The sequence below is a fragment of the Chroicocephalus ridibundus genome, chromosome 14, assembly GCF_963924245.1.
Source record: "Chroicocephalus ridibundus chromosome 14, bChrRid1.1, whole genome shotgun sequence".
Lineage (NCBI taxonomy): Eukaryota > Metazoa > Chordata > Aves > Charadriiformes > Laridae > Chroicocephalus > Chroicocephalus ridibundus.
This window is the reverse complement of record NC_086297.1, coordinates 5,412,761-5,430,703: the sequence shown is the minus strand read 5'-3', so window position 1 is coordinate 5,430,703 and position 17,943 is coordinate 5,412,761. Positions and strand designations below refer to the sequence as shown.

Sequence of the window (17,943 nt, the reverse complement as noted above, 5' to 3'; positions counted from 1 at the left end):
TTATGTAATGTGTTTGCATTTCAGAGGTAGGAGCTCTGAGGGGGTTATATGTATAGTTAAGAATTGATTGTTGCTATGTTTTGCAATACAAGTCAATGATCTGAAATAGTAAGTTATTAATGCCTAAAGGAAAGGCAAACAATTTTGGTACTAATTATTGATATTTAAGTGACAATTTTTTATAACTACCTCAGTGTTTGCATTTAGTATGGGTACAGCGATATTGTGTTACCTTACCATCAAATGCAAAGTAAAGAAAAAAGTTAGCATATGGATCAAGCATAGAAGACAGTACTGCATTTTTGTGTACAGTATGGAAGGTACAGTATGGAAGGTAGCATACGTAACTGGTGAAGTTAAAACATTCAGCTGCCTAGCAAGACCAGATATTTTCTACATAAATTTTTCTCCTTCTTCCCCCCTTTCCATGCCTGATTCAATCCATGCTGTTAAGTTGTAAAATTGGTATTCTTCATCTGTGACATGTCTGCATGTTCTCCAGAAATTTGCTCTTGTAAAACCTAGGGAGGCGTTCAGATTTCTACCACATACTCATTTTAGTCCTCTAATATGATTAAGCTTTGAAAAGTGACTTATACAAAATTGCTGCAGGAGAGGGTAAGTCTTGGAGGGGGAACAAGCCATTGCCATATAGTATTTGTGGGGACGATCCCCAATACAGAATTTTTCTTGGTTTCTAAATTGCATTGTTACCTACAACTTAGCACAATTGACTCATGCTTGGCAGCAGTGCTTTTATAGCAACAAAGTGTGGAAAAAAAATCAATTGCCTTATAATGTTTAGATAAGTAAATGTGATTGTTTTTATTCTCGTTGTAGTTGACAATATAATTTCCTATTAATTTTATCTGATTTTAATGCTAATATACACAAACATTTTAAAATCCCTGATTTGATTTTTGAATCAGACTGTCTGCTCAAGAGCTAGAGATGAAGTTCTAACAGTTCTTAAAATATGCAGTATTTCGGGACGCACACGTGATCTCAGACCTAGATACTTGCATAGGCTGCTGAATAAATACCCATCCGTGCGCTGAACGTGGTTAACTCAGTGTAGGGTGTGATTAAGTACATGAATGATAAAAGAGAGTGTCAGACACAATCACTAGTACTATAACATATGGTTTTACAACACCAGTATGAGTGTAAACAAAGTACCGTATAATAGATTTCAGTTCCGTTTTACTCAAGATATAATTGAAGGGCCTCACTTGGAGAGAAGCAAGTGTTTCCATAGAACTATTAATGCTGTTTTCACCTTTTGTGTGCAGTTAAAACCAAAAATAGTAGGGTTCCTTCCTAAGCCTTGCATCCAATTCCGTTCTGCAGTGTGTTTGGAGCCCCGGACGGAGTGACAGGAGTGAACTGTGGGGTCAAAATACTGCAAGGGAGACAGGATCAATGCACAAGGCACAGACCTGGAGAAATTACAGTGTACTCTTCAGATTTTAAAGCTGGGTATAGGTATAGTGTTATGGTTTTATGGGGTCAAGTGAAAAGCTTACAAATGGTAGAGACTTTTTTTTCTGCTAGGTTTCCTGAAAATAAAAAGAAAGGTACCAGAATTGTCTGTTCTGGAGTGGAGAGGCTGTTGGCCTGGTTAAATGAGGGGTGTCAACCAAACCAATTTCTTCCTCTAGAGTGGTGTCAGTTTTAAAATTCTCTACATTTCGATGCTTCTTCTCAAGTGTTCCATAACATCACACATCCACTTGCATTGCAAACTTCTGTTTTTTCTCGGTTCAGGGCTGCTCTTCAGAGAACAGAGCCATTCCCTGCTGCCCCACAGCACGCTCTGTCACACTGGTCTCCAACAGAGAAGTAGGGTCATGGTACAGCACTCCAGCAAGCAGTCTTTGGATAGGAAGCGTCCAAGGAGCCCTTTTCTGTAGGGGATCTTCAGCCTGTGGCAGTGTTTTGTGAAGTTCCAAACTGAGGCGCATTTCTGGTACGTGAGCTGCAAATTTGCTGATAAAGCATGCTTCACGTTTTTCCCTATGTATGGGTCATTCTGGACATCCCCAGTACCCGGTTTATTGTGAAGATTTGCAATGGGCCAAAGAAGACATTGTGGTGGTGTTCCATTACCTCCTGATGAACTGACCCTCCCCAATGGGATCCAGATGGCTTTTGGAACATGGGATATTATTTTCCCATGACACTTCTGTTGTTATGATAAAAAACCCCAACAAATGTGCAGATACAAACAGCTTTGTCCATATGTTTGCATGGTATTAATAGATTTGAGAAACTGTTCCAAAATATCGGTGATTTCACTGTTTTTGTAGCAAATGACTATATGATGAGTTGAACGTATTTTACCCAATTAAACTATACAACATATGTGTTAGGATACAGTAGCTAATAGCAATTCAGACAGTGAAATGCCACAGAGATGTCAACACAGAGACCATTAGTAATTGTTGTCACTCACCCTTTTGTCCCTGTGCAGTAGTATATGTTGTCACCATATAGTAGTACAGAATCCTCCTGTAGTGGCAACTAAGGCCACCTTTCTTGGTGTTGCTAGCTATTGGGAACAGCAGAAAGCTGTAGGACTCTCATTAGAAGAATTTTGTTGCCGGAGTCCCTTCTGTGCTGGATTGGTGTGGTATTGTATCAAAATACAATAGAGCCTGCTCAGAAGAGGTTTAAAGGCAGCTGTGGAAGGCTTCTAGGGATGCAGGGTGTTAATGAAAGGGAAAGGGATGTAGTAAGAGAGAGATTCTGCTGTTCTTTCTCACTGGGACTACACGCAACAACAGTGAGAGCAGGTTTGGCATTTTGACCCAAGGAATCCTGGTCCCATTGCGTTCAGCAGTGTGACCATTGGGTGTTGTAAGGAAATAAGGATTGACCATAGGGTTTGCAGCCTTATAGCTCTGTTGCTGTTTCTCTTGCTGGTTCTTTATTTGGTGTTGATGTTCATCATGCAACGGACCAAGCAGTAGCTTGTGGCCAGCAGCATGGAACAGACCCCCTTTGCATCCGGCTTGGAGAAGATGGGAGCCTGTAGTCACCCTGTCTAGGTGTTGCGGCTACTTTCATTCAGGTTTTAAGAACATTTTATTTTACTCTTGAGGGCTCTGGTTCACTTGCTGGCTTGGTTGGCCAGCATGGCAGCTGTTGTGTTCAGTGATGCATCTGGGCATGTAACGAGCTAGCTGACAGCTTTGTCAAGCTGGGCTGGCCTCATGTTGGTGGCTGGGCCAGCCCATTTGAACTGTGAGAGTCATGAGAGCAGATGTGTTAGAATGACAGCAAAGCCGTCTTGTATCACATAAAAATTTATTTCATGGGGAAATGCAGTATTATTTCAGGCTTTACGCAGCCTCCATAACAATTGCTGTATAACCTTGTGCTTTCTTCTGGATCCATGCACCACCAGATCCAGTTGTGCCTAGGGAAAGAGTGCTAATTCAACGGACTGATTCTGTTCACAGGAGAGCTGTACTCAGTGAGTGGAGGAACAGCCCTGAGCAGCAACTTTGATATAGGACCCTCAACTTCAGAGAAGCGCTGTAGAGAGTGAGGGCATTGATTTGGGGATTCAGTCTGAGGCATGTGTGTAGTAACAATTGGATCCTGAACTTAACTGTTCTTCCGGTGTGTGAACAGCAACTTGAAGTAAATACATATGTTCTCATGATGCAGTAAATTAATGTTTGTTAGCAGAGTCAGCAGTTTGGATAGCTTTGTAGAACAGAAGGAAAAGTGTTTTGCATTTATTTGAGAGGAATCTCGGGGGAAAAACAGTGCCAAAGAACTGCTATACTAGCCTACTGATTTTATTGGGGTGACCTAATGCTGATGGGAAGGCTAAAGATAACGCACTGGTGAGAGTGTTCTGAAGCAGTGTGCTTGCTTTAGTCTAAAAAGAACTGCGTTTCTCCTTTCCCAAATGGGTGTCTTTGGGATTTTTTCCATCAGGTAATCCATTTTCATAATGAAAAAACGTTATAGACTAAGCTGTTCCAGCCTAACTGCCAGTATAGGCATACTCTATAGAGGCTGACAACTCACTTCAAATCTGTGTGTTCTCTCCTGTTGTCAGACATATCTGACAACAGACATATCTGTTGGCAACATAAAATTATTATGGTAGGATGTGGACAATTAATTATGTGTTTATTCAATGCTGAGAAACTCGAAGTGTTGGCTCATTTTGAGTGTGTCAGCATCTCAGCACAGTATAAGTGTCTCAGCTGAAGCTGATGTTTCTTCCTCTCTTCTTTTGGCAAGTAACGTATAGACCCCAAGTCTGCTTTTTGTGTGAAGAGTGGGGAAAAAAAAAAAATCCTAAAATTTCAGATGAGTTTGGCAAATTATTTTTGCCTTAAAAATGTAGGAGTGTAATTAACTTGACCTTTTGGTTTTTTTTTTTTTAAAGTATGGTATCTTGATTGTTTCCATTTGAAGCTAGCTTTTAATTGACAAAATTTAAATTGAAATATTTGGCAAACAACAAGTGAAAATGCTCCAAAACATAAGATTTTGCTCAACACAAAGCATTTTTTTCTGCTTTCTTCTGTGAAACATGAAAAAAAGACAAAAATGTTTTTTCATTTCCTTTACTCATAGAGAAAGCTGAAAAATCAATTCTTTAGCAAGTTATGTATCAAGCAAATGCAGAGACTTTGTAGATGAAGAAGGAAGAGAATATGCTGTTCATTAGTCCTCTGCTGAGTTGAAGTTACGTTCAGCTTGCAGTTATCCAGAGCTTTGGGAAATAAAGCAATAGGTAATGCAAACCCATGGATAATGCTCTGTGTATGAGACTAGAGGAATGTAAACTTTAAGAAAAGAAAATCAGTGTGTTTGTACAGGAAGCAGGAACAGCTTTAAAGTGTGGTACAAGAGAACATAGGATTTTTGGCTCCTGAGTGTTTCTTTGGCTATTGGTTTTCACAGCTTGTGATCACAGTTCCCTGATCATTCCCTGGTCTTCAGCAAATGAAGTCTGACTTCATTTACTGGAGCCAGACATTGGTGAAACTTGTGAATTTTAGCCTCCAATGTGAAAAGTGAATTGTATGTTTCGTTCCTTAGTTCTCTTTTGGATTGTTTGGAAATAAAGAATTGAGGAGTATTTTGTGACACATCTTCAAAGGAGCTTTGATAATGTCAGCTTTGTTCTTACTGAGCAATTACAAGGCATGAAAGTTTCCACTGAGGAAAACTGCATCTTGTCTTCTCACCTGGGAATCATGTGCCCTTTGCCAAGTGCGAGCTCTTCTGCACAGTTGGATGCATTTATTGGAAAATGCTGTGGTATTTGCTCCCAATAAGACAGCCCATTTTGTGTTGTTTAGGTAATTAAATTGGTTTGAATAGTCTGCTGTGACAGACTATCATTTGGGAAAGTCTAAATTTGGAGATGAATATATGTATAACTGCCAGTGCTACTTTGGGGGTGACACGTTACTATCTTTATTAATAACCTACCACCTCACAACTGCCCTAGTAGGCACCTTCCCAGATTACTCTACTGGTAATCTAGAGGATTTCTGGATATCTGTCAGCCAGATTGGAAGCTTTGGCTCTAACCAAGCTCATGAATGTCTTTCCAAGGGGTGAAAAGATAGTTTGCTATGTACAGTGAATTTGGCATAGGTCAAGTTACTGTCCTGCTGTGAATTCTGGCAGATGCAGATCATTTGTTTGTTGATTAAGGTAGTCACCCAGGTAGCCTCAGGAAAAGGTGAAATATTCGCAAACTACTTTAATTTTGCCAGAAGTACAAGGCACAGATTGATTTTTCTTTGTATGTAGGCCCATGTGATTTTCCTCACTGTATATTTCTTGTAAACCATGATGCTGTGTTATTCATCAGCTTATTCCTTCTTCAGGGAGAGCTTCAGTTTTGGGCTTGTCATTGCTTGTGCTTTTGGGTGGGTGATTCTTGTTTCAATGATGGTGGTTAGTTAGCTCTTCCTGTGTTAGAGCAAATTAGCACCTGTTTGGAAGGGAATGGTGCTTTGGAGGAGTTGGTCTAAGTGGTTATAAACATGAATGATTTACACAACATTTCAGGTGAAAAGCTTGCTGGATTGAGTTGGTGGAATAACGTGGCTATAAATTACCTTTCGTTTTATTGCAGTTGGCTGCTGCAGCTGCTCTTTAGCAATATGTTCTCTCCAATGGCACTTCTTCTAATTCAGTGCTTGCCATTGCTTGCGTTTTGTAGATGTTGCACTATTCTGTAGCACTTGACTGCCTGGATTTACAGTACAGGGTGAAGAGAGTAGGATTGTAGACTCTTCTCTCATGGCAAGAAATTGCTAGGGTCTCTATTTTGGTGAAGAAGTGTGAAGAGATGCATTTCAAATACCTTTTTTACAGGAGGAAGGGTTGCCATGGCTAATAGCTGTGAAACATTGGGTCTAATTTCCGCTGCCCCTCCCTCCCCCCTGCCGCCTTTTACTTTGTTCTGTAATGAGATATGAGAATCAAGTTAATCTTCCAGACTTCTGTATGGCACATGATGGCTGAAAGCACACTTGCGTTCACTCTTGTTGGCTTCACTAGAGATGGCTCCTGAGCCCATAAGAACAGAGCATCCTCTGGAGCACCTTCTTCAGAGGCAAAGATTCAGAACTGGCTTTTTCTTTTGGGGATTTTGTATGAAGAAGTGAGACTCCAGAAGGGTGTTCTTGGAATCCTTTGAAGGTGCATGTGTGATCTGACCTCACTGAGCTGGTACACTGGTACCTTGCTTTCCCTTTTCACACTGTGTAACTACTTCAAAGCTCACAGTGTTTTAGGAGCTTGTGTGATTCACTGAATAGCAGGTGGGCCAGTCACAGAAGGTATTTCTCTAATTAACCGAATACCATTTCAAGTTTAATTTATCTTTTTTTCTGTATTTTCTTTACCACTCTTCCTACTGATAGAAACTTACTCATTTTACAATCACTCCATTAGTCATTATGCCTGCTTAATTTTAGTGAACATGCTGACAATAATGATGATTGTGTGTCATCAACACCAACCTGTGGTTTCTCTAAATGAGTTGGGCAGAAGGATCCCAAAGGGAAGGGGGAAGGAGGATGTTCTCTTCAAATGGATAGGTTGCAAACAGATGGACAGCAGTGAATGATTACAAAGGAAATAAGGTGAAACGCATGAGGCTGTGAAACAGGATATCTGTGTTTTATACTGTTTGAATATGTATGTGTATATATCTTAATACCCACATGCAAGAACTGATTTCTAGGAGTAAACTGCCAGCCTGGAATAGGAATTTGATTTTAAGACCCAAAGTGTGTGCTCAGTGCACACTGTAATTAGATTGTGATGGCAATTTCAGCACAGGACTGAACTTTTAACTAACCTTTCAAAAACTCATTCTTCCTTCAGGAGCTCATGGGGCTATTTATGATATCAGCAATGAACTCGGGGAATGTCATAGGCTATCAGATGGGGAGGAAAGGAGAAGCTATCAAAAGATTAAATTTTGATGGCATTTTAAATGTAAACCCCCAAACTGTATTTGATGCTTCTCTAATTCTGTTGAAAGTCAGTGACTCTGAAAAGCTCCAGTCATTTTTGAAAATACGATTTTATTTACCAAGTACAGCAGAGTTTTATCAAAATTTCACCTTGGCCCTAGGAAAAGACTCAGGAGGTGCTAAACCCAATAACATGTTGTTCTCAACAGAGCAGTTTTCCCCACTGTCAGAACTGGCTGTTGAGCTTTCTGTTATTGATGAGGGAATTATTTTTCCCTTTAGGTGAGGTTTCCATGATATTTGTTGCTTGGCACTTCAGAGACTCTTATTAAAGAACTGAGTCGAATCCCATGAAGATCTTGTGAAGTCTCCGTTAAATGGGTCACTACATGCCAGATAACATAAGCAATATCTGCACCACTTCTTGGGACCAGCAAGGAAGGCAGGCGCAGTACAGTGCTGAGCTATGTCAGCCACTGCTTGAAAGAAATGCCACACAAAATTATAAAATATTCACCTTTCCTCAACTAATATTACCGAAATAAAAAAAGAGCATTTTTTTCCTTTTTCTTTTTTTTTTTTTTTGTGTGTGTGCTGGATTAATAGATTTAGGTCACAGGCTGTAAATGAGTGTGACTCAGCTGTGTGAATAAATCAGCTTGCTTGATTGTAGGATGAATTTACACTTTCAAAGCTTTTAATAGGTAATGAATATTCGCGGTCTGCCACATGGTAGGAGATTTAAAATGAAGGCTTAGATTCTTACAGCCTTGGCTCTCACTCTGCAAGTGTTGTTACAGAAAAGTGTCTTGGAGTGGTAGATAGCAGCGCTGCTCTGATCCCTCTGTTTGTTTTTTTTTCCTCTTTGCTGTTGCTAACAGGAATGCAACAGTGCGATACGCTAACTGGTGGCTCTAGAAGACAGGGTTTATCATGCTGTATTAATGCTCAGAGCATGTTGCCTCTTAGGTCTATTTGTAGAGATCAAATGGAGTTGCACAGGTGTCTCAGAAGGGGATCTGAAATCTCTGAGTGGTTTGCAGAAGGATCTGGGAGCAATTACTTGCCCCAGCCCTGTAGGCAGAGAGGCAGCACCAGATTCCATTTCTTCTTTTGGGGTAACGTGCTCAGCAGTCCTGAAACTCAGTTCTCTTACATGTTTTGTTCAGCATACCCAAAATTGCAAATGACTCCTGAGAAACTCAATAAACTCAGAATTTTGTCTCCTTTTGTGTATAGTCTTCCTGTATGTGAGTTGGGTTATGGGTTCTTCAGGGTGAGAGAAACTTTCTTCAGCATTTGTACAGCCTGGGGTGGACTGTACTCTAGAACCTCTTGGCACAAACACAGGGCAAATAATAAATGATAACCCCACGGTGTTTCTGGGGAAGCTGTCTCCTGCAGACATTTTTTTCTTTCTTGCAAAAGAGATTGTCTTTGATTCTGTTCAGTTGCAATGCAATTCCCCAATCCTGAAATCTGTGCAGTAACAAGAAGTATTTAATGAAACATTTATCAACTAAGCTCATGCCAAAGGAGACAGCTCCCCTGGGTTCTTATGGTCGGGTATGAGCTTCAGGGTGGTAAAAATCTGTATCAGTGAGAGTCATGGCATTGATTTGCACAGTAGAGCCAACACTCATGCAGGAAGCAGTCAAGACCCGCATCAGACTTTCCTGGGCTCGGCTAAATGACTCAGCATCCTGTAACAATTCTGAATTTGTTACTTTTTGAAATACTATTCACAGGAGTAGTGGGCAAGGGAAATAAAGATGTTCGTGCAAAGTTACCCAAGTTAAGAATAGCCTACAATTGTGAAGTGGTTGAAGTTTTTTATAATTTTGCTTGCAATAGAAATTTCTTGCCAAAGGCCTCTGTGGAATTAGTTTGAAAATCTGAGTTCAAGGTAGCTGGGTAAGAAGAAAGGACTTGGCAGTGCAGTGAAAATCTTTAATCAAAAAGGGTCTATACAGCACCTCAGCAGAGTTCTCCTTGGTACAGCCTTTCACTGTCTTATATGTGCCAATACTGAATTGTAGCTGATGAAGTCGAAGAGGTGACAGGACTGATCTGCAATATGTCTGCTTTAGGTGTAATATGCATTAGCCTCCCATGGCAACTTTGTATGTGGCCAGCCCCAGGGATGCTGCTGATGGTCAGTGCTTCCTAGAGTGAGGAAAAATCAGAAACACATTTGTTAGGAAAGCTGGGCTGATGATGCATGTGCAACCAGGAACTTCTGATGTTTCACTGGTACTACAGTGCTGCAGTTCCGGAGTTCGTGATGCTGACAAGCTTGATAAGAAGCTCTGTTACTTGTGCTGAAAATCTGTCAATACAAAGCAAAAGCAAAAAACCAACCAACCAACCAACCAAAAAGGTATTAGGTTTCTAAAAGGTAGGGGAAGATCTCTTTAACAGCAGCATTGTTGCAAGGAAGTCCGGTACAGCCTGCATAACTACTCCATCTCTGCAAAGTATAGTCAGACACTGATGGATAGCCTGATATGTGTGGCGGAATTTATACCATTGATAAAGGCAATGAGTGAGAGGAAAAAACATAGGCTTCGGTTGTGCCAAGCACTTAGGTATATGCTCAGATTCCAGTGATGTTAGTAGGGTCTAGGCGTACGAAGATAAAAGCATTGATGGTTTCTGTTGAACAGGAATGGAGTTGAATAAAATGTTCAAATTGAATGCATAAAGCAGTGATTTGTTGAACTTAAGCCTATATGATTGGGGGCATCCATTTTAACAGGATTCTCTGGAACTTAATCTGAAAGCACAAGGGATCTAAAACCTGACAGCTTTCTAAGGCTTTAACCATGCTATAGAATTCCACAGCAAAAATGCATTTCATTATTTAAATTCTACAAGCAGAGTAGAAATATGTCATTTCCATTCACTGCTACAGGGTTTTTCCAGAAGGCAGGGTAACTTATTGCTTGATTCTGGTTTATTATCTGTAAGGAGAGCTAAGCAGTGCAAGAAGCTGCTGGGAGTATTTGTAAAATTTTTAGATGTTTGAGGCTAGGATAGACACCTGTCAGGAATGCTGAGGTATCATCAGTCTTTCCAGGCTGTAGCGTAATACTCCTGATGAGCCAAGGGCTACCTCTTTGAGACGGAGCTCTAAGGGAATAAGGCTAGGAAGCAGAAAATGGATAGCCAGAAACTTGTGTTGACAGACAGAGGATTTGAAAAAATTCTGAACTGCAAAATTTTGAACCGGCACTTAAGCGCATGCTTGGCTTTATGCATGAGTAACCCTAACTTCAGTGGGACTATTTGTGGCCTGTTTCAGAAAGCTGTTCTGTTGGGCAGTTGAGAATAGGTAAGAACACCCTGTGAGCATGCTTCTTCCTTTGAAGCACACGCTTTGCGGTTGTGCTGAATTGGGGCTAGACTGCTCAGCATTCCTGCCAGGTGAGATTCTGAATAGCAGAGCAGGGCCGGGAGGGAAATTAGCTCGCTGATCGAGATGTTCCAAAGTATATCTTTAAGGCAGATTTGAGTCAACACTTTGAGATAATGCTGTCAGACTAAATGATAACACAAAATATTCTGACAACATACTTGGTCTGGAAACAAACACTGTGTGTTCCTTGGCAGTGATTTCTGATTAAACTGGAGGCTCTAGTTGCCAACAGCCCAATGCTAGCCACTGTGACTCAAGCCGTTGACTCCTCTTCTTTGGCATAAAACATTCAAATATTTAAATTAAATAAATTCAAGAGAAAGATAGGAATCATCTTTTTATTTGGAAAAATAAACTGCTTGATAGCTTTATTAAATATCTCTGAGATCCACCTTAATCATAGACTTACAGCAGTAAGGAAGCTCTCATATACATGCCAGAAAATAAAATATGTAAGAGAAGATTTTTGATACAGGTACCCTACATCTTCAGTTTGCAATTATATCTGACCTTTTAAAATAACTCAGGTGCAGAAAAGGCGCTTGAATACGTCACACCTAAAATGAGCTTCATAGATACTTCCTGGTTTCCTGAGAGCTCTGCTCTTTGCAGTAAAGAGCAATCAGGTTAATCAAAATAACCAAGAAAAAAGGAAAATATATGCAGGAAATTCTCTGCTGGCTCACCCAAGTATAGAGATTGCGTGCACTACTTTCACAGTAAAGTCTTGCAGACTTGAAGGGCAGAGACATAAGATGCTGAGCAATCTTACTGGTGTCTGTGCAACTGTTCACACACTTAGTGAAAAGCACATGCTGAACATGTTGCTGGTCTTTTCCTTCATGTTTTGTTTCCTCTCCTGTCTGTTTTCTATTCCTGTGTCAGTCTCTTCTTTTTCTTTTGCTACCCTACTCTGAGACCCTTGGCAGGAGAGCAGTCTTTCCAGTGACTGTTTTCATACACCTTTCTGCCCTTAAATCTTTTCTATCTAGTGTCAGTTCAGAACTCTTCAAGAAGTTCCTGTCTTCTGTGGGATTTCAGAGGGAGCTCAGACCCTGGAGTTCAAAAGTGAGAATAGCTTTGTTTATCCAGACCTGAAAATCACCTCCACCATCTAGGCAGCATCCTTGAATTGGGGCCTTACCTGCACATTGGATAATCTGTGCATTGGGAACAAAAGGACATATGCAGTTCCATCAAGCTGAATTAAAGTAGGAGGATTAACAATAAAATAAACAGGTTCCTCTTCACTACATGAAGGTCTGTCAACATATTTTGACAGTTTGTTGCAGTGATGGATTAGTCAGCACAACAGCATGTTATATGAAAGTGTCGTGTCTGTATTTGGCAGGAAATTGGCCAAATTACCTGAAACTCTCATGACTCTTGCTGTCTTTAAATACATTTTTCGTATATGTGTTTTCCTATCTTCTTCCTCAATCGAAGATGGGGTGTTGTCAGAAGCTTGAGCCTGAGATGCGGCATCTTATTTTCTCCTGTTATAAAAAGTCTGAATGTACATTACTGAAGTGGACATAAAGTTGCTTTTCCATTTCACTGTCTGGTCTGAGCGTTTGTGAACTGAGCTTTACCAACTGCCTGGAAACCAGCCTGTAATGTTAGAAAAAGATGGTGTGGTCATCCGCCACAGTCTTCCTTATTGCTCTTTTTGAGCATGTTGCTCATGCCAAAGAGAGCAAACCCAACCATTATGTGGAGTCAGACCATATCCTACACTGCAGTTCAGGGTTAGGTTCGTGTTTGCTTTCCATGGAAAGACTGAGCATGTATGAATGTGTGTATGACACAATCTAGTCCATCAGCACACGTAAGTCAGGTGGTGAAGTTTAGACGTACCTGAGTCTTGGCTTGTTCTGCATGGGCTTCTCTCTGAATGCTTGAAAAGTCTACTAGTCTGTTGAGGTGGCCAGTAGGAAACTTCCTCAAACAAATGGAAATAATAATGATATTGCAAAACTTGGCATCACTGTGTGCCTTTGTGGAGCTCAGTTGACTTTAGGAGGGCCCCCTGTATCCACAGAGGATGGCCAGATCAGAGCCTAACTTATTAGCTACAAGTACCGTTAAGGAGGAGGGAAAGAAAATCAGCCATGTGTTTAGAAAGCATCCTTTACCAAGGGCCATGGTGGTTAGAACAGAGCTAAAAATAGATGGAAGGAAAAGTAATAAGCCTCAGAATCATTAGGATAGACTGGGAGAGAACAAGGTACCTTTCCTGGTGTCTGTTCAGTGTGTTTAAAATTGACTCGGTTTTTAAAATTATGGGACAGACTCAGGAAACAATCAGTTCTGACACTTTCAAATCAGCTAAAGGCCACTCAGCAGAAATGCTAATGGATGAGTTGTAGTGAATGCAGAGGGATAAGAATGGGAATACTGTCTCAAAGCGTATCAGCAGATTTCTCTGCAGTACTGAACGCAAAAGACTAACGAGCAGTGGCTGAACACACATGCGACCACTGCATTTATTGTAGGTGTCTTTCTGTGTTAGCTTTTTCTTAGCAGTGATAACTATGATTTGTAACGTCTACCAACTGCTTAAACCCAGATCTTCTTGTTCCTCTCTTAATTTCTTGCTCAGGAAGAACAAAAACTTATTCCTAGCTCAAATCTGCATCTTTACAGAAAGAGTAGATGTGTCTGTGGCAGTGAAATACAGTCCTGATTATATGCAAAATTCACAATTTTATCTGAAGAGGGCTCAATGAAACCTGGACCAAAATGCCTGTGAGCTATGAATTAAAACTTAAATGCAAACTGAGCACTTGTTCAAGTCTTTTCAGTGTCTTTGTCCTTGTGGTAAGATTTCACTGATATTTTCAAAAAAAAGCAAATACGTTTCATCTTAGATTGACTATCTTTGGTCTTCAGTGCTGAAAATCCCAGAAGCTTCATATTCTATTTTTTATTGGCATAAAAGAGATGATAACAGGGAAAACCTGTCTGTCCTCTGACACTCTTGAAAACACTGGGAACATGAATAAAAGAAAACAGAGGCTTTAGTGACCTTATGGAAAACTACCTGGAAAAATTTAGAATTTCTCGTTGCATATTACTAGATGAGCAAATTCTGTTTAGGATTTTTATTCCCTTAGATTGAAGGACACTTCAAGGGTCTAACTCTGTTCTTCATTACTCTATCATTGGTGTAACTATCTTGAATTTTAATGAAATTCTGATTGATGCCACTCTGATATTGGAATAGGGCCTGTAATAGTTCTATTAGAGTAAAAGGAGCTGTACTAGTTTATGCTTAAAACTTGGAGCCCTGTTCCCAAAGCAGTTATGTAACATTTATACAGAAGAAACAAGGAGGTGATTAATAAATGTGGTTTTAAATATTTACAGGTCTCTGTCTGTCTTCTTAAAGATGCAGGTATGAACTGCTGTTGTGGAAAAACCACCCAAGCTCTCTGCCTGACCATGAATTTCCCCCTTTTTGTGCACAGGAGACAGTCAAAAGGGTGGATGCCAGCCCAGCTGAGAGCTGCTATGCTGTGCAGAAGTCCTTAATCAGCTGGCTTCAGCCTCACAGCCCTGCGCAGGAAAAAGCACTGTGTGTCAGCCATCCTTTGGAAACCTTTTGTAATCAGTGTTTTTTTGTCACACCTGGTCTACCTCCTTCCTAACTGTGGGTCCAGAGCTTCACTTCATTCACACTCTTGCTTTTCTGGCTATGCATGAAAGTAGCAGAGCCAAAGGAGAGCAGCTCCAGGGAACATCTTCCCAGGTATGCCCAGAGTGCTTTCTCTCATCCTTTGTGAACTCTAGACACTAAACATGGAGTTTGGATTCCAGTGCCAGGAGTGGAAGGCTGATGAACTGCCATACTAACATCACACCTGGAACAGCTTTTCTGTGCACATTGCAGCTCTCTGGCAGTCCACAGACTTCTAGACTTAAAAATCAGAATATGCTTCTCTGGGCTGCAGTGGAGAGTGGGAGCACTGGTGTGATCAGCTCTTCTGGTGGATAAGCGTGAGCAGTGACATCTGGTTAAGGAACAGTGACAGACAGGTAGGGTCTGCCCTTGCTTGCCCAGTATTCAGACTGTGTCAGCAGTCCAGTGCTTTAGAAATATACAGCACTTTTAAAGGTCTATGTCATTTTTTTTCCACTTCTGAGAGTAAATATTTTATATTAGTTCTATGATTTTAGTGTCACTAATCCCTGTTTGTGCTCAACTTCAGTGGCCCATCCTTAAGGTCTTTTTCCTCATTCCAAATCTTTACTGGCAAGTTATTTGCACAGGATTTGCTGCTGCCTTTTTTTCATCTGTCAGAATTTGGACTTGCTGGCTGTATGCTACGTGCTAGGTGGTGATTTCTTTGGCATATTTCCTTTCTTCTTTTGGCAGGTCCTGAGTTTGTTCCATTCTCTTTATGAAGTGAAGTGAAAAATGCTAAGCAGAATTTGCTGTGACTTCTATTTAATCAGCGCTTTATCTTGACATTGTCTAGTGTGTAAATTTTGTCCTTTTGAAGACCAGGAGTAGTTGATGTGTGGTAGCTCTGTCACTGTGCTGCACTGGCTGTAGATACTTACCTGCTCAGCAATTGGTATGTAACACAAGTTTATTTCTGGGTTGGGGAAGTGGAACAAGTATTACAATTTACTGTGAGTATCTGATAAATTGTTCTGTTCAATAGTAATACAAAGCGTGATGTTTTATTGCTGCCATCTGACCCTCTGAATATTTCATTCTCCTCAGGTTCTTAGACTTTACCGTTCATTACTTGCTTTGAGCAGGCCATGAGTTTGCAATATCTTGTGCCTCTGCTTTCCTCTCTTCATTTCCAAAAGCTGTAAAGGGCAAAATCCACATCAGTGCTGAGGCCGTATACAGGGCACATAGCTTGCACTGGACAGTCCAGATGCTGCCTGTGGATGTTGGCCTAATATTTTGGATAAGTATGGGGCGTTAATCTGCCACGCAGCGTGATATCTGGAGAGCCACTGCTGAGCGCTCAGTGGGATCAGAGTTCACAGAGACTTTTCAGGAGCCTGTGAAATGACAGCACAGCTCTGATCAGCTGCAAGAGCAGAGATAGTGTTTGTGATACCATACAAGCCAAATTATGTTTATTGTATGCCACGGTGAGATGAAATTAAACCAAATTGTGTAATGCAACCATTTCTGACTGCATGATTTGAAGCTTCTGCGTGTGTTTGAACATGTTTTCTTGTGAATGGAGTACTGCAGAGTCCTGTGAATCTGAGTGGACCATCCACAAACTGTAGATCTGTAGAAGCATAGTGCAGTTTACCCTGCACAGTCTGGCTGTGTCGAAGTATGTGTAAATGCCATCCACACAGCAGGACACTTAGAGCTGCAGCACTAGTCTAGGGCTATAGGATAACAACTGATTTTCCGTACAAATCAATGACAGTAATAGTGAAGGGCTGTGACTAAGGTAAAAACAGTAAGAGCTGTTCAAACTCAGCCAAGTTTGAACTGAGAGCACAGCTTTGTCATGTGTGTGTTGGGGGAAAGAAGAGCCTCCAAACCGTTTCACTTATGCAGTGCCCTTGTTAGAGAAGTCAAGTTAATTGTACATTTCACGCAGCAGGAGCCTTTCTGGATTGTCTTTCAGATGAGATGACAACTGATAATTATATGAGCTACAGGCTGTCTCTTCTCTATTACTCCAGCATAGCTCTGAATGCTTTCACTAGGGGAAAAATAACACAAGGAGTCTGAGAAAACCTTTGATTATAGGGAAGGAAGTAAAATTTGTTGTTGTTGCTGGCTCTTATCCTAACTAGCCAACTGTTAAATCTTGCATCTGATATAACTGCATACACTGTTGGGAGCATTGCTGTGTGTTTCAGATCTTAGTCTAGTGGATGGCTGGAGGAGATCTGGACATCTAGCCAGACTTCTCTCTGTTTTTTTGCTCCATCAGGACACAGTTTGCAAGGGCAGGATTTGGGATGCGGTACATCTGTGTTAGCTTTAGTGGTAACTTGTGCCTAATCTCCTGCTCTTGCCATATTTGCCTGTCTCTCAGCAGTAGCCTGAAGTCAATGTCAGTGATAAAATACAAGGTAGTTGAAAGTGTTAGATGAAATCTGAGTGTTACATCTGCTTGCAGATTGTTCCCAGGTACTGTATAAACTTAGCTCTGTGACTTAGTATAAAATGTGCTATGTGCGCTGGGACCATTCATCTACTACATAGACCAATTACATTGCTTTCATTACTTTCCCTAGTGCTTTACAGGAAGCCTTTTTCACTTATGCAGCAACAGTTGTGAAAGAATTGGAATATGCTGTAGTTAAATGAGAATGTGAGTGGGAAAGGGGGAAGAACAATATTTCTCCCAGCATGGTCTAAACTTGTGACAGGACCCTGTGACTCAAATCTGAGCCCTGGGATAACAGACCAGCAGAGGAGGAAAGCTTGCACACAAGAATATGATTTTGCTTTGGCTTCCCCAGAGTGATTTGCTCTGGGGAAGCAGAGGGCAACATGTGAGTGTGATATATATTTTTTTTAAATCCGATTTTACAGCTCATATAAGAGACCTCTAGCTAAACAGGGTGAGGACTGGGTTCTTGCTACTGAATTAGCAGCTTCGTATATTTGGCTTGGCGTCAGGGTGATGTCCTCCATCAGTTCACTGACAGCTAGATTTTGTCTTAGGTCAGAGCTTTCTTTTGGCTGGTTTGTGACAATTTCTGGCCTGTCCTCAGACTGAAAAAATCCTTTGTTGCTTGTCTTATATATGTATTTAGGCCATGTTAAGTTTCCATAGATGGTCTGCCACTGAGACATTAGGGAGTGCAGGGTTGCTAATAGAGCAGGACTGGAACCAAGCGTTCCTTGGGCATTGTGAACTGCTGCCCGATCTTTCGGCCTGGCTAACGAAACAATTTCTTCCTCATCCCTATCTCTCTTTCCCTGTACTGCTTATTTTTAGAATCTCTCCACCTCTGCATGTCAGTTGAGAGCTGCGTTGCAGTAGATGAGAGTAGAGGCCAAATGGGTTCAAACCAGCCAGGCTTGCTGTTTCTAATGGGGTTTATATA

At 40.9% G+C, this 17,943-nt stretch overlaps 1 protein-coding gene across 2 annotated transcripts in view; it reads left to right on the top strand.

Annotated features, from left to right (window-relative positions):
• The window catches only part of RAB11FIP4 (RAB11 family interacting protein 4), a 125,057-nt gene that overhangs the window by 5,718 nt on the left and 101,396 nt on the right, over positions 1 to 17,943 (top strand). The gene's annotated exons all lie outside the window — the stretch shown is intronic.